Below are 10,661 nucleotides of genomic sequence, written 5' to 3' on the forward strand. Positions count from 1 at the left end.
TACTGTTCATGGGGTTCTCAAGGCAAGTATACTGAAGTGGTTTCCCATTCCCTTCTCTAGTGGACCACATTCCGTCAGACTTCTCCACCATGACCCGTCTGTCTTGGGTGCCCCACACGCCATGGTTTAGTTTCATTGAGTTAGACAAGGCTGTGGTCCATGTGATCAGATCAACTAGTTTTCTGTGATTATGATTTCAGTGTGTCTGCCCTCTGATATCCCCTTGCAATAGCTACCGTTTTATTTGGGTTTCTCTTGCCTTGGTAATGGAATATCTCTTCACAGCTGCTCCAGCAAAGCGCAGCCACTGTACCTTACCTTGGACGTGGGGTAGCTCCTCTTTGCCACGCTTCTGCGTGTGGTCAGTTGCCTGGCATCTCTCGCGTCTGCACTGCTAGAGCTGGTGTCTCTCGCATCTGCGACACTGGAGCCAGTGTCTCTCCCATCTAGGGCTGATGTATTCTGCTATCCCATATTAGAGACAGCCCCAATTAGGTGTTCCTTTCTGCCTCATAACTTGCCTCAGTCCTCTAGGCCTGCATTAACACCACATTTCCACTGTATTATGCAGGCCTAACTCATAGTCACTTCCTGAATAGAATGTCATTTCCTCTGATAGGCCTTCTCTGGCCCTAAAATGTAGGTCAGACATTCTTCTAATAGGCTATTCTAACATTATAATTCTCTTTTATAACACTACAAGTGTAATTATAAAATAATTTGTTATTGTTTTATGTCTGTTCCTTCCACCCCTTTCCTAATTAGAAGGTAACATCTATAAAAGTGAGAGTCACGTTATTCCTAGGCATTGTCAGAAAGTCTAACACATAGCACGTAGTTATTAAATCTTTGCTAAGTGAATAGGTATTCAATTTAAATGAAATGATTAAGCTCAGGGGAAGATGGAATATCTTCCATTTGGCATCTTGGAGACTGCAGACAGCCAGGTGGGCTCGCCTTACGAACTTAGGAGGAGTGGGAAAGCTAGGAATCAGATTGTTTATGCTTCCATCGCGAGAAGGCATGACGCCTCTGGGAAGCAGTGTCTTGGGCACAAACAGTTGAAGGGTTGGATTATGATCTACAAGACCTTCTAGAACTAACACCTGAAAAAGATGTCCTTTTTATCATAGGAAACTGGAATGCTAGAGTAAGAAGTCAAAAGGTACCTGGGGTAACAGGCAAGTTTGACCTTGGAGTGCAAAATTAAGCAGGCAAAGGCTAACAGAGTTTTGCCAAGAGAATGAACTGGTCATAGCAAACACCCTCTTCCAACAACACAAGAGAAAGCTCTACACATGGACATCACCAGATAGTCAATAGCAAAATCAGATTGATTATTTCCTTTGCAGCCAAAGATGGAAAAGTTCTATACAGTCAGCTAAAACAAGACCTGGAACTGACTGTGGCTTAGATCATGAACTCCTTATTACTAACTTCAGACTTAAATTGAAGAAAGAAGGGAAAAACCACTAGACCATCCAGGTATGACCTAAATCAAATACCTTATGATTACACAGGGGAAGTGACAAATAGATTCATAGGATTAGACCTAATAGAGAAGATGTCTGAAGAGCTATGGACAAAAGTTCATAAAAATGTATAGGAGGTGGTGATCAAAATCATCCCCAAGAAAAAGAAATGCAAAAAGGCAAAACGGTTCCCTGAGGAGTCTTTACAAATAGCTTGTAAAAGAAGAGAAGATAAAGGAAAAGTAAAAAGGAAAGATATATCCATCTGAATGCAGAGTTCCAAAGAATAGCAAGGAGAGGTAAGATAGCCTTCCTAAGTGATCAGTGCAAAGAAATAGAGGAAAACAGTAGAATGGGAAAGACTAGAGTTCTCTTCAAGAAAATCAGAGATACCAAGGGAACATTTCATGCAAAGATGGGCACAATAAAGGACAGAAATGGTTTGGACCTAACAAAAGCAGAACATATTAAGAAGAGGTGGCAAGAATACAAAAAAGAACTGTACCAAAAAAAAAAAATCTTAATGAAAACCATGATGGTGTGATCACTCACCTAGAACCAGATGTCCTGGAGTGTGAGGTCAAGTGGGCCTCAGGAAACATCACTATGAACAAAGCTAGTGGAAGTGATGTAATTCCAGCTGAGATATTTCAAATCATAAAAATTGATGCTGTGAAAGTGCTACACTCAATATGCCAGAAAATTTAGAAAACTTGGGAGTGGTCACAGGGCTGGAAAAGGTCAGTTTTCATTCCAATCCCAAAGAAAGGCAATATCAGTGAATGTTCAAATTACCACACAATTGCACTCATCTAACACGTTAGCAATGTAGTGCTTAAAATTATCCAAACTATGCTTTAACAGTAGGTAAGCTAAGAAATTCCAGATGTTCAAGCTGGATATAGAAAAAGCAGAGGAACCAGAGATCAAATTGCTAACATCTGTTGGATCAGAGAAAAATTAAGAGAATTCCAGTAAAACATCTGTTTTATTGAGTACACTAAAGCCTTTGACTCTGTGGATATCAACAAACTGTGGAAAATTCTTAAAGAGATATGAATACCAGACCACCTTACCTGACTCCTAAGAAATCTGTATGCAGGTCAAGAAACAAGAGTTAGAACTGCACATGGAACAATGGAGTGGTTCCAAATTGAGAAAGGAGTACATCAAAGTTCTATACTGTCATCCTGCTTGTTTAACTTATATTCAGAGTACATCATGTGAAATGCCAGGCTGGATGAAGCACAAGCTGGAATGAGGATTTCTGGGAAAAATATCAATAACCTCAAATATGTAGATGACACCCACCTCTATGGAAGTACTTGATAAAAGTTAAAGATGATAGTGAAAAAGCTGGCTTAAAGCTCTACATTCAAAAATAAAGATCATGGTTTCTGGTCCCATCACTTCATGGTAAATAGATGGAGGAAACAAGGGAAACAGTGACAGCCTTTATTTCCTTGGGCTCCAAAATCACTGTAGATGGTGACTGCAGTCATGAAATTAGAAAACTCTTTCCCCTTGGAAGAAAAGATATGGCAAACCTGGACAGCACATTAAAAAGCAGAGACATCACTTTGCCGACAAAGGTCTGTCTAGTCAAAGTTATGGTTTTTCCAGTAGTTATGTATGGATGTGAGAGATGGACTATAAAGCAAGCTGAGCGCCGAATAATTGATGCTTTTGAACTGGGATGTTGGAGAAAACTCTTGAGAGTCCCTCTGACTGTGAGGAGATCCAACCAGTTAATTCTAAATGAAATTAGTCCCGAACACTAATTGGAAGGACTGATGTTGAAGTTGAAGCTCCAATAGTTTGGCCACCTCATGTGAAGAACTGACTGATTAGAAAAGAGCCTGATGCTGGGAAAGATTGAAGGCTGGAAAAGTGGACAACAGAGGATGAGATAGTTGGATGGCAAAACCGACTAGATGGACATGAGTTTGAGCAAGCTCCAGGAGTTGATGATGGACAGGGAAGGCTGGTGTGCTGCAGTCTATGATGTTGCAAAGAGTCGGACATGACTGAGCGACTGAACTGAACTATCCTGATACACAGTTGCTTGATGATATATACATTCATTTAGGACAAACCCTTTTTTGATAGTGCCAAGATTCACCTCTGATTATTTATTTGTTTATTCCACACCACACAATTTGTAGGATTTCAATTCCCCAACCAACAATTAAACTCTTACCACAGCAGTGAGAATACCAAATCCTAACCACTAGACCACTGGTCAAATGCCACTCTAACCAATACTTGGCATTTCCCTTTTGCTTCAGTGAAGATGAAATCAAATTTCTTAAAGCATTTTGTGCATATTTGGTGTAACTGACACTACTTCATTGAACATAATATGCATTGGCTCATTAAATTTTTTATGTACTAAGAGTTAAGTGGAAAATTACTTTTGTCTCACTCCCTTTACATTTTTAAAAAATTGCTATATGATATCGGAAAACTTAGATCCCCAATTCAGACATAAATCAACATGGATTTCATGTAAAATAAAAGGTTAAAATTAAGAATAGAATAATTAATGGATTATACTAGTTAAAGATGACATTCTACGCATGCAACTTCATTATGCACAAAACATCACGACAGTATACATTTCAAATCACTTAAAAAAGTAAGAATTCATTTTCTAGCAAAAGGAAATAAATAGTTACATATGATTGGAAATAGCTGATTTATTTTAGAAAAATTCTTAAAAACAATAATTAACACTAACATAAGAGGAAGAAGTGACAGACGATGGAAATAATTTACAATGAATTTAAATAAATGACTTGAACATGAAATCATGCTTAACTCACTTGAATGCATCATGTTGAATCAAATGAATGCAAATTAAGGCAACAGGGTAATATTTTTAATGTAAAATTATTGTTAAAATAAACTATATTATCAACATCTACTATTTATGGGTGTGCAGGGAAACAAGAATTCTATTACCTACTGATGTGGTAGATTCGTACCAATACAACTCTTTTATTCAGAAAAATTATGTATTCCATATAAGAACTACTAGACTAAAATCTCACATACTGCTGGTGGGAACGTAAAATGTGCAGTTACCTTGAAAAGCAGTATGGCAGTTCCTCAAAAGGTTAAATGTAAAATGTTACCATATAACCAGTTAAGTCCAATCCTAATTGTATACCTAAGAGAAATGGAAAAATCATGTCCATTCAAAATCTTGTTACATGAATGTTCATAGCAATATTAGTCATAGTAGCCAAAAAGTGGAAGCAACTTAAATGTCCATAAATTGATTAATGGATAAATAAGAAATGGTATATTCCTACATTGGAATGTTTGTCTAATTGTGGCGTATCATTGATCCAAGGTCAAGACTCTCAGTTTTTAACCTAAAAGGTTAATGCTGTTTTAGCTTCTTAATGACTTTATAATAAAATATATCAATAAAAGCAAATGAAGTACTGAAACACACATGAGGATGATCCTTGAAACATGCTTAAGAAATAAGCCAGTCACAAAAGACCATATATCGTATGACCATTTATATCAAATGTTCACTTTGCATGTATGCTCAGTCTCTTCATTCTTGTCTGACTCTCTGTGACCCCCATGAACTGTAGCCCACCAGGCTCTTCTGTGCATGGAGTTCTTCAAGCAAGAATACTGGAGTGAGTTGCCATGCCCTCTTCCAGGGGATCTTCCTGACCTGCCACTAGGGTTTGATCTCCTGCATCGCAGGTGGATTCTTTTATCCACTGAGCCACCTGGGAAGGCCTTTAGGCAAATGTATAGAGACACAAAATAGTGGCTGCCCAGTACTGGACTAGGACTTCCCTGGTGGCTCAGTGGTAAAGAATCCGCCTGCCATTGCAGGTGTGAGTACAATCCCTGGGTCAGGAAGATCTCCTGGAGTAGGATATGGCAATCCATTCCAGTATTCTTGCCTGGAGAATTCCATGGACAGAGGAGCCTGGTGTTCTAAAGTCCATGGGGTCACAGAAGAGTCATACATGACTTAGTGACTAAACAGCAACAACAGTATTGGGATGGTGGGTAGTGTTGAAAGGAATTGTGGAGAGGGTGACTATTAAAAGGTATGTGATTTATTTGGGGGATAATGGACATTTTCTAAAGTTGATTATGGCTTTGGATGCACAACTCTGAGTACTAAACTATTTAATTATATAATTTAAATGGTAGAGTTTTATTGTACTGTAGTTCAGTCACTCAGTAGTGTCTGATTTTTTGCAACTGCATAGACTGCAGCATGCCAGGCTTCCCTGTCCATTACCAACTCTCAGAGCTTGCTCAAACTCATGGCCATCAAGCAAGTGATGCGATCCAATCAACTCATCTACCATCCCCTTCACCTCCTGCCTTCAGTCTTTCCCAGCATCAGGGTCTTTTCTAATGATTCAGTTCCTCGCATAAGGTGGCAAAAGTATCAGGGCTTCAACTTCAACAACAGTCCTTCAAATGAATACTAAGGACTGATTTCCTTTATTACTGACTGGTTGGATCTCTTTGCAGTCCAAGAGACCCTCAAGAATCTTCTCCAACATCACAGTACAAAAGCATCAGTTTTTTGGTGCTCAGCTTTATGGTCCAGCTCTCACATCCATACATGACTACTGGAAAAGCCATAGCTTTGACTAGATGGACTTTTGTTGGCAAAGTAATGTCTTTGCTTTTTAATATGCTGTCTAGGTTTATCATAGCTTTTCTTCCAAGGAGAAAGTGTCTTTTAATTTCATATCTGCAGTCACCATCTGCAGTGATTTTGGAGCCCAAGAAAATAAACTTTGCCACTGTTTTAATTGTTTCCCCATCTATTTGCCATGAAATGATGAGACTCGATGTCATGATCTTAGTTTTTTGAATGTTGAGTGTTAAGCCAACTTTTTCCCTCTCCTCTTTCATTTTCATCAAGGAGGTTCTGCCATACAGGTGGGTGTCATCTGCATATCTGAGGTTACTAATATTTTTTCTGTCAATCTTAATTCCAGCTTGTGCCTGGCATTTCACATGATGTAACAAAGGTCCGTCTAGTCAAGGCTATGGTTTTTCCAGTAGTCATGTATGGATGTGAGAGTTGGACTATAAAGAAAGCTGAGCACAGAAAAATTGATACTTTTGAATTGTGATGTTGGAGAAGACTTTTGAGAGTCCCTTGGACTGCAAGGAGATCCAACCAATCCATCCTAAAGAAGATCAGTCCTGAGTGTTCATTGGAAGGACTGATATTGAAGCTGAAACTCCAATATTTTGGCCACCTGATGTGAAGAACTGACTCATTTGAAAAGACCCTGATTCTGGGAAAGATTGAAGGTGGGAGGAGAAGGGGACAACAGAGGATGAGATGGTTGCATGGCATCACCGACTCAGTGGACATGAGTTTGAGTAAACTCTGGGATTTCGTGATGGATAGGGAGGCCTGGTGTGCTGAAGTCCATGGGGTTGCAAAGAGTCGGACACAGCTGAGTGACTGAACTGAACTCTACATATAAGTTAAATAAGCAAGGTGACAATATGTATTTTATGTTAATCATATATAAATATGTTTTAAAATAAATAATACAAAATTAAAATGATAACTATAAATCCTCAAATTTAAAAAGCTAAACAAACCCCAAGCAGAATGAACATAAGAAAAACCACACTAATTTACCTCATGATCAAAATCAATGCAAGAAATAGTAGGAGAAAGGGAAAAAAGGAAGAGATTTGTGGATTGAATAATAAAGCAAGATTCATCTATATGATATCTATAAGAAACTGAAGTTAAATAAAAGAAACAATATTAACTCATCCCCCTAAAAATAAATAATACAAAATTTAAAATAAATAAATAAAACTCTCCCAAGGCAGAAAGGAAAAAAAGCTGCTAGACCAAAGGTGTCAGTTTGAATGAGCTTAAAGACGGTACATTTTATAATATAGAAATATTTGCTCATTCACTCAACAAATATATGTTGAAGGGCTACACAGAGCCCATATTTTATCAAGGAAGCTAGACATTCACTATATGTGTAAAAAGATTGAAGACTGTAAATGTGATATTTATTTATATAAAATAAGCATGATATTATTTGAACATGATCATTTAATATTGGTGCTGGGCATATAACAGTGTTCAAAATAAACAGTCTATGCCATCATGAAATTACAGGCTAGTGGAAAAAAAAAGAATGCAATAAATAAATTAGTAAAATGTATAGTATACGTCTTTGCATAATTCTATTTTGAAAAAACAAACTGCGGTAAGAAATACTGATCTTTGTTTAAAATGCAAAGATTAGAAGGGGGCTTTTCTGAGGTGCAAAACTTTAAGGAAAGTGAGGCAGCTTGCCGTGAAGATATCTAGTGACAGCATTCCAGGTAATATTCCAATAGAAGAAAGTGTTAGTGCAAAGGTCCTGAGAAAGAAGTATGGCAGATCAATTAGGAAAATCCCAAGGTCAGTGGAGCTGGACCAGAGAGTACGAGGAAAGGTTGTATTAGAATTTTGAGGTCAGAGAGCTAACAAGTAAAGAGGGAGCAGACTTTGTAGTGTCTAGAATACTGCAAAAATTTAATTTTACTCTAATTGAGATAGGAAGCTATTGAATCACTGGATTATTTTCAACAGAGGGATATGAACTGTATTACGATCATTCTGGTTACCCGGCTGAGAACAGACTCTGTGGGGGGGAGTACAGGGAACAACCAGGAAGATCTGTTAGGAGACTGTTGCAGCAACCCAGTGTGGGAGATGGTGGTGGCTTGTATTATAGTAGCAGTTAATGTGGATTAAGGATATAGTTTGAAGATGGAGCCAACATCATGTACTAGGTTGTGATAAAGAAAAGGCAAGAATTAATCTAAGTTTGGGTGGAGGCAACTAGAATAATGAAGTTGACAATTACTGATATAGAGAAATCTGTGGCAGTCATGTGTTTTATTGGAAAAGCAAGAGTTTGGTTTGGGACATGTTGATTTTCAATTGCTTGTGAGACTTATAAGTGATAAGGTGTAGCAGGAAGCAGTGAAGTATATAATTCTGGAGGACACTGGAAATTCTGAGCTGAATATATGTGTCTGGGAATTATCAGTGTATAATGCCGTGTGCTTAGTTGCTCAGTCATGTCCAACTCTTTGTGACCCCATGGACTGCAGCCCACCAGGCTCCTGTGTCCATGGGGATTCTTCAGGCAAGAATACTGGAGTGAGTTGCCATGCCCTCCTCCAGGGGATCTTCCCAACCCAGGGATCGAACCCAGATCTCCCACATTGGAGGCAGATTCGTTACTGTATGAGCCACCAGGGAATCCCAAGAATACTGGAGTGGATAGAAATGATACTTAAATCCATATGATCCAATGATTTTTCACCAAGGGAAATAAAAAGTTTTGAGGACTGTGTCGCTTGGTTAACAGATTAGCAAAATAAGGAGGAAAAGCTGAAGAAAATAAGAAAGAATCATAGAACATTCATAAGAGTGTTTAGACTAATTAGGGCAGATTTAATTATATCATTTAATTTATTTACTTTGTTATAGTCATGAAAACTTTGGAGCAATCAAGATGTCCTACAACAGTAAATTCTGGTGGATCAATATACTAGAATATAATGCACTTATAAAATACTAACGATGACATGTTTTACTAACATGTGTAAAGGCTTATTGCATACTATTGAAAGGGGAAAAAAGCATTTAGATTATGAGCTATGTGGAGTGATGTAGTTCTGAGGAAATGATGGACCATCTTGAATATTAGGTTGAGTAGTTTAGGAAAGATAACATTTAATACAACAGCCATTCAAGGTAAATACTATTATCATTTTTAATGATAGCCCACTTGAGGTTTGGAGATCTCCTAAAGAATCCTCCGGAGAAGGCAATGGCACCCCACTCCAGTACTCTTGCCTGGAAAAACCCAGGGATGGAGGAGCCTGGTGGGCTGCAGTCCATGGGGTCACTAAGAGTCAGACAAAACTGAGCGACTTCACTTTCACTTTCACTTTTCACTTTCATGCATTGGAGAAGGAAATGGCAACCCACTCCAGTGTTCTTGCCTGGAGAATCCCAGGGACAGGGGAGCCTGGTGGGCTGCCATCTATGGGGTAGCACAGAGTCGGTCACTACTGAAACGACTTAGTAGCAACAGCAGCAGCAAAGTATCCTCACCAATTCTTTAGCCTTGTTGACAAGTTCAGAGGTGTTCAGAGTGTTAAAATTAAGAATGTGATGTCAGGTTGAACTTATGGTTGATAGATCACCTCTCAAGCCTTATATCATAGTTCTTGGCAAATATCACATACACAGATTATTTTATCACAGACCCCCATCCAAGTGAAGACTGCCACCACCAAGATAGGGTCAATCATTATACCACTTGACCCTCACTCAATTCTTGAACTCTTGGAGACTAGTGAGTGGGAAGGAGTTTCATCCTTGGGGATTCTAGCTCATATCAAGGTTCAGAAAAAGTAGCTGATGACTGAGGGAGCATGGAGAGAATTTTCATTTTCTCAGAGAGCTCTGAGATAACTGACACTGAACTGGCTTTACTGCCTTCCACCAGACCTAAAACAGAACAAAAGATCCCTACTAGAGTTCAAGCTCCACGATGGTAGTAAAATTTGTTATTTTGCTCCTTATTGTATCCTCTTATATAAAACAGTATCTGTAACGAGAAAACTTTTAGTAACTATTTGGTGAATGCATTCATATATGTGGGAATCTGAAACAAGACCAAGGACCACACAGTGTTCGTTCTTCTAGGTCAGTGGTTCTCAGTTCTAGCTGAACATTAAAATCAGAGACCATTTTAAAAACACAGCTGCCTTGGGAACGCCCTCCAGAGATTCCAATGTAGTTACAAAAGGGCAGGCTCCATGCCTCAGGAAGACTTCAATACATATTCAGAGTTGAGAACAAATGTTTTAAGCAGCCACAGTGCACTCAGGTTGCTCAAAGGACTGAGATGCCAGTTTTAATCCTTAGGACTTGGGTGGCCTTTTAATGGAATTGGGGGTCTGTCACCTCCTCTTCAGGGTTCTGGTCTGGGGCAGCTGTTAGGGTTTTTGTCTCAGAAGTCTAGGTAAGGCTCATCCCAAAGGGCTAGAAGAAAACAATAATTTCAGTTGGGAATTTAGGTACTTGAGCAGATTTGAGGGGCTCTGAGAGTACAGTGATGTGAACTTGAGACTGGCATC

This window comes from Moschus berezovskii, chromosome X (assembly GCF_049115385.1).
Source record: "Moschus berezovskii isolate FMDL1 chromosome X, NW_MosBer_1.0, whole genome shotgun sequence".
In the NCBI taxonomy this organism is placed as follows: Eukaryota; Metazoa; Chordata; class Mammalia; order Artiodactyla; family Moschidae; genus Moschus; species Moschus berezovskii.